The following is a 7,509-nucleotide window of genomic DNA, read 5'->3' as shown; positions in this document are numbered from 1 at the left end:
GCATCCTCCACCCGACACTGCAACGTTGGCCATCGAGCTCTTTAACCCACCGAGTTCACACTCAGGCTCCGAATCTTTCTCAACGCACTCCTCTCCGTAACCATTGCCAATTTGACTGGGTTATGTGAAATCAAACCTTCTCCGCCCTTGTTCCAATATTGTGTCTTCAGAAGTATTATTTATCCTGGAGGAGGAAGAATTTGTGTTTTCAAGTAAACCCATTCCAATAAATCTCTTAAGTATTGAGAGAGAATCCTCTCTCCAACCCTTGAATAGTCAAAGTGAGTTATAAAGAGAGGGAAGAGTTGGCTGACAATACCCAGGATCTATTGTTTGTGCTGCTTTGGAAGATGCTGCTAAGTTGGATGACATTGACAACTGCAATGGAAAAAAAAAGAGAAAGAGAGAGATTTGCTAGGGCTTAAGGAAACCAATTGTAATATGGCTGCTTATGCTGACTCAGTAAATAATTTTCTGGAAAAACAGCCAGCACATACTGTCTAATATATGACACAGCTGGGCATGTTTCATTTTATCTGAAATGAAAGATGCAAACGACTAAATGTAAAGATGTTTCCTCTACGTTGATTGCTGTATCAGTGTGCTAGGGCTGCCATAACAAAATACCGCTGGCTGGGTGGCTTACATTACAGACATTTATTTCCTCAGTTCTGGAGGCTGGAAGTCTGAGATTAAGGTGTTGGCAGGTTTGGTTCTCTGGAAGCCTCTCTCTTTGGCATGAGAATGGCTCCCTTTTTGCCGTGTCCTCACATGGCCTTTTCTGTGGATGCATGCCACCTGCTCGGTGTCCCTCTGATTCTAAGGACACAAGCCATATTGGGTTAGGTCCCCTCACTTATGGCCTCATGCAATTTATTAGCTTCTTAAAGGCCACATCTCCAAAGATGTTTGCACTGGGGGTTAGGGCTTCAACAGGCACATTTTAGAGGGACACAGTTCAGTTTATAACAGTTGGTTTGTACTCATTGAATTCTAGGTTCCATAGCATCTTATAACCCCAGCAGTGTTACTTATACTCATCATCACGTGACCCTAGTTCTCCAAGAAAGGAGAGTGGTGCTGGTGATACACTGTTTAAGAGCACAGAGAACTGTGTACTCATTTTAGAAAAATGTCCATCTTCTGCAGATCAGTAAGACTGATACCTCAATGGAAAACGAGCAAAGGTATCAGGGTAGAAATTCACAGAAAGGGATAGTACAAAAAGCTAACCAGAGTACGAAGAGATGCCCAATGAGATATTACTTTGCGTGTACGAGACTGGCAAAATTAGGATAACGCCAAGTGTTGGCAGAGATAGGGGACCACGGGAACCCTCATGTACTATTGATGAGGACGTAAACTGGTGTAGAAACCTTGCAGAGGACTCTGGTGGGAATAGCAAATTAGGTCTATGTATGCACGTCCTTACCCAGCAAGTCCATTCCTGGATACACATCCAGAAGATATGGTTGCAGAATTTACCAGGATCCTTATAAACTTTATATGAGTAAGGTGGTAAGGCACTTCAGCTTTCCTTTGACAATTGTAGGTACATCTTCTGTCTGGTAGAATTTTTAATAGCTCCCTTTCCATTCTTAAAAGTGTTCACCCTGTGTATAATAACTGAATTTATAGCATGTTTGTGGTGGGGATTGTGGGTAGGGGATTGGGAAGCAGTTTGGGGCGTGGAGCAGCAAAATGTGTTGAGTTCACGCTATTCAGCAGAAAGAAGTAACAGGCTAGATGTACCCATAGCAAAACATAAATGCCTTTAGAACACAGTGTTGAATGAAAAAAGAAACAGCTTAAGCTTTGTAACAATAACACTTGCATACTATTAAGATATATGCACATAGAACTTTATATTTTATAAGAACACATACTAACATAATCACATTAAATAGTTGAGTTGGGATAGGTGAGGAATAGCGGTGAGAGATCGAGGAGGGGAAAATAAATAAAACAGACGGGTCTTCTTAGAACAAAGATGATAATGGACTATTGAGAAGTATGATCAACTCAGGTCAAACTATTAGAAATAAAAAAGAAAGGGTTCCATCATAATTGATAAAATTGAAGAATTTTTTAAAGTATTCAAAAAAATTAAACTATAGCTTTCTTCAGAAAATGGCATTTGTTTTCTTATTTATTTTCTGAGGCTCTAAAAGGCATTTATGTCTACTTAAATAATTTAAATAGGACAAAATAAAATAAAAAAAACATTGAATGAGGAAATGTAGAATTAAGAAAAATAAGGCAAAGTCAGGTGTGAGGTTAATATCTAAAATTCACACCAGAAAGTTCTGCAGATTTTCTGGAGATAGGTCTCAGATGTGACACTAAAATGCTGGAAGAACAAGATGCCCTCACACACCTGATCTACATTATCTGTAATAACAGCCACTGCAAAACCGCTCTGACTACTAAAAGGCAGCCCAGCTACTTCCCATTCTGAGATCAGAGAGAAATTTCTCCCCTGGGCTTTCATAAGGAGGGCACTGTGTAATGGAATAGCGACCTAGAAAACTAGTTTCCACAGAAAGGCTCATTCCAAAGCCACGCTGAAGACCTAAATGCTTTCTTACTTTAACAGGGCTGGAACTCCTTGAATTTCTGCAAAATAACTAGACTTCCATTCTGGAGTAGTTCTCGTATATACAATACCCCCGGGGCCCCACAGGCATTTGATTATAACCACAGGGCCAGAAATTGCTGGTCATTATAGCAATAGCTAAGGAAAGAAGAAGAAAAAAGATTCTCCTTCCAGATTCCAGGAGTGCTTCCCACCCCCTGGAGGAGGTAGGAGATGAAGAGAGAATGTTTTTATCTATCTCTTCCTGAAACAACTTTAGCAACTATGAATTTTTATTGACTAAAAACCAAACATAGTAATTATTGTAGAGTCTACAGATAGTGAAAAACAAAAACAAAACAAAACAAAACAAACAAACAAAAATAGGTATCACCATAAGAGTGAAACCAACAAAAAGCAATGCATACCAGAAGGCTTCAGGGTCGGGCATTTGCAGAAAAAAATCCACTCAGAGAGATGATCCACGCCTTTGGAGGCGTGAGGGTGTGGGTGAGGCGGGAGAGGGAAAGAGACAACCTGGTGCTTTGGTTCATTCTGGATTTAGAGCAGGTAGGGTTCATCAAGTTCTTTTGAAGTCTGGCTGAAATAACCCTTGAGCACTACCCAATTATATTTGATCTTGTATCTACCAAGTGACTTCTATTTATTAACATGCTTTCCAAGAGCCTGAGATGGGGAGCTGTGGAGGATCAAGGTCAAAAGAGCTGTAATTATTTCCTTCCCTATCCTGTATGAGACTTTGTAACTCATCCCATCAATAGCTGGGGATGATTTCTTCACCCCTTGCATCTGGGCTGGCTTTGTGACTTGTTCTGGAAAGTGGAATGTGGTAGCTGTGATGGGTGGTATGCCAGGTCTAAGCCTAGGTCTCCAGAGGTCTTGAATACTCCTTTCTCTGAGACTTGCATAGCCACGATGGGAACACACTCAAGCCAACTTGCTTGGTGATGAGAAACATTACTTTGGCTAGTTGCTAGACAACACTGGACATGCGTGTGAGGCCATCTTTGATCAGCCACTAGTTGACTACAAGTGTCTGAATGAGCCCAAGAGAGAGGACCTCAATGATCAATGATTAGTGGCCCAGAGCAGCAGAAATGCCCACTGGCCTTAGACATGTGAGCAAAACCAAATGCTTATTGTTTCAATTCTCTGAGTTTTGGTGTGGTTGTTACACAGCAGTGACAAATTGATAAGTGGTCTAATATTAGTGTTATAATTAATAGAAAATTTTATCCACTATTATACATTTTTTAAAAAAAATTACAAACCAAAATATTTTAAATGAAAAAGAAAACCACACCTTTTGGCATTCTGGTTTGTGTTTTAGGGTCTTCTAAGCTAATGAACATGGAAGTCCTCGAGAACCTGAGTAGCAGAATAAATGGACACAGTGGAGTTTCTGGACTTGTATAAATGAAGGATCAGACCCTAGACAAGTGACTTTCAAAACACTCTCTTTTTGCCCTGGGTGGTTGCTCAATGGTTAGGGCATCAACCTGTGGACCAAAGGGTCATGGGGTACCAATTCCCAGTCAAGGACATACACCTGGTTTGTAGGTTCAATCCCCAGGCCTCAGTTGGGGTGCAATGTCTCTCTCTCACATCAACATTTTTCTCTCTCCCCGTCTCTTTCTCTCTCTCTCTCTCTCTCCTCTCTCTCTCTCTCTCTATCTCTATCTCTATCTCTATCTCTCTCTCTTTTCCTTCTTCCTTCCCTCCCTCCCTCCCTCTTCCTCTCTCCTCCTCACTCCCTTCCACTTTGTCTAAAAATCAATGGAAATAATATTCTCGGGTAAGAATAAAGAAAAACATAAGAACCACTCCCTTTTGAGATTCTCTGCATAACTGTGGGGAGACAGCCATATGTTTTTTTTTTTTAATGAATAAAATCTCTAAAATGTAATGGTCACCATTTTCTCATGTCTTCCTTGTTTACATGACCAGGGATTGTTTGCTCTTTACTCCTGAGTCCTTCTCATCTGCTGCTGTGAATGCTCTAGGGCTCCTCTCTTAGAGCCGTGCTCTCTACTCTGTTGCTGTCTCCCCACCTTTCCTCCGGGAAACGAGGGGGAATGTGCACAAAGACACCTCTCACAGGTGAAGCTGGCAAACGCCAACTTTTAATTGGGTTCAAACGTGGTTTCCGTGACCCCTTCTGATCCCCTGGCATTTTCTCTTCTTTGGGTTTTGTAGCCACTTTTATTGTGAGGAATTTGGTTGGATTTCAAGTCTGCAGCAAGAGGAAGAGGCAGCCAAAACCGGTTTGGCTCAGTGGTGGAGTGTCGGTCTGCAGACTGAAAGGTCCCTGGTTCGATTCCGGTCAAGGGCATGTACATTGGTTGCGGGCACATCCCCGGTGGGGGGTGTGCAGGAGGCAGCTGGTCGATGTTTCTCTCTCATCAACGTTTCTAGCTCTCTATCTCTCTCCCTTCCTCTCTGTAAAAAATCAATAAAAAATATATTTAAAAAAAAAAAGAGGAAGAGGCATAGCTGGACTGGGCCCATCTCCTGTGAGTCAGCAGCATGTTACACAGTGACCAAGCCTCTTTATTGCCACTGCTGCTGGCCAGCGGAGCTTGGAAGGTAGGGATGGACGGAGGGCTCTGGGATTCACTCAGGACTCCTGGGGAGGGGCAGGAGGAGGTTTCTGTCTTGGGGAGGCCATTGTGAAAACCACCGGCCTGAGTCCTGCCAGGAATGAAAGATTCCTCTCCTTTCAGGACCGCTAACGGGGGCAGGGCCAGAAGTCTCAGGGTCTCCATACAGGGAAGTGACTGAGCTTTACCGGGACTTCAGTTCTCATCGAATAAGTGAGAATGGTGTTAAATTTGTCATGAGGATTAAATAATTGAAACGTGTGATTCCTAGCTTGCCTGGAGCATAAACACCCTTGATAAATGCAGGGTGTGTTTTTCTTTAATTTTTCTTTCTTTTCGCCTTCTCTGACTTTTAGTTATATTGTTGTTTGGTTGTATATGTGCTTCTTACTTTGTAGAATGAAGGATGGGGTTTTGGAAAACAAGAATACATTTTTACCAAAATCCTTATACTTTGCTACCTAATAATTTCACATACTTAAATGTTTCCTGAAACAAGGGCCCATTTTTTAAATATATTTTTATTGATTTCGGAGAGGAAGGGAGAGGGAGACAGAGATAGAAACATCAAAGATGGGAGAGAATCATTGCTCGGCTGCCACCTGCACCCCCGCCCCTGCCAGGAAATCGAGCTGCAACCTGGGCACGTGCCTGACCGGAAATTGAACCCACTACCTCCTGGTGAACGGGACGATGCTCCGCCAACTTAGCCACACCAGCTGGGCTGGGGGGACCAAATTTTAAGAAGTAGAAAGCTTTTGTCATAAAAACATCCATTGTCACTTCCAACACAAAGAAGTTCTTCCTGGTCATTTGCCTGTTTGCCTTAAAAAAAAAAAAACAACAACAGCCGAAACCAGTTTGGCTCAGTGGATAGAGCATTGGTCTGCAGACTGAAGGGTCCCAGGTTTGATTCCACTCAAGGGCAAGTACATTGATTGCAGGCACATCCCTGTAAGGGGTGTGCAGGAGGCACCTGGTCGATGTTTCTCTCTCATCGATGTTTCTGGCTCTCGATCCCTCTCCCTTCCTCTCTGTAAAAAATCAACAAAATATATTTTTTTAAAAACACACAAAACAACAACAAAAACCCCAGCATTTCCATCATTTTCTTTTTCTTTTGAGCTATTTGCTTCTTATTCTCATTATTATTATTTCCATGCAGTTAGTAAATTCTCATCCCTTCCTCAAATCATTAAAAAATAGGCCGGTATTAATTTTCCGTGGGCTCAGGATGAATCACTTCCTTCTAAGAAAGATTGTCAAACAGGCTTATTTCTTTAGTCTGGGCAGCCAATTTCCCAGAAAAGCAAAAAACGGAATTATGATCCATCTTGCATGTTTATGCAGCTATCAGGCGATGTTTTATAATAATAACCATGCCAATCCTTCATAATATTTGGAAGAAAATGGTCAAAGAGCACACACTAAGAAAACAGTCAAGAAAGTATTCAAAGGGCAGAAAAGGGAACTTGACTAGACTGGTCGGTTGCTAGATGCTGATCCTCGTCTCCACGTTGCTTTTACAAAAACGCTGCCAGGAAGCGTTTTAATCCTCCATTTCTTGAATAGGGAACTGAAACCCGAAGGTTTCAGATGGCTTATCTACAGACCAAGAATGTGCGCGCAGGGCTGCTTGACTTTAATATCCATGTCCTTACTTTTATTCCCAGATGCCTTCAAGGCAGTGATTCTTACCCTTGGCTGCACATTGAATAATTTGGGAAGCTTTAAAAAAAATTGGCAATGCCCAACCCAATACTGAAAAGGAACCAAGTTGGAGGAGTCACCCTTCCCAATTTCAAGACTTAGAAAGCTTTAGTAATCAAGACTGTCCATTGGTGAAAGGGTAGACAGACACATTGATCAATGGGGCAGAATAGAGAGCCCAGAAATTCACCCACACAAATATAATCAGCTGATCTTTGATGAAGGAGCAAAGGCAATTGAATGGAGAAAGGATAAGCTTTCAACAAATAATGCTGGAATAATTGGAAGTTCATATGCAAAAATAAAAAGTGAACCAAGACCCAGACCTTACACTTTTATAAATCATAGGCCTCAATATAATGTACAAAACTATGAATCTGTTAGAATAAAACACTGGAGGAAAGCTATGTTGCCGTGGGTTTGAAAAGGGTGGCTTCTTTTACTTTATTAAAATTTAAAACTTCTGTGAAAGGAACTGTTAGGAAACTCAAAGAACAAGATTGAGAGTATTTGCAAACACATCTAATCAAAGACATATTCAAAATATACAAAATGTTCTTAAAACTAGACAAAATAAAAAACAGTTTTTAAATGGTCAAAATA

This window comes from Pipistrellus kuhlii, unplaced genomic scaffold (assembly GCF_014108245.1).
Source record: "Pipistrellus kuhlii isolate mPipKuh1 unplaced genomic scaffold, mPipKuh1.p scaffold_m20_p_12, whole genome shotgun sequence".
NCBI lineage: Eukaryota > Metazoa > Chordata > Mammalia > Chiroptera > Vespertilionidae > Pipistrellus > Pipistrellus kuhlii.
Note: the sequence above shows the minus strand (reverse complement) of the source record.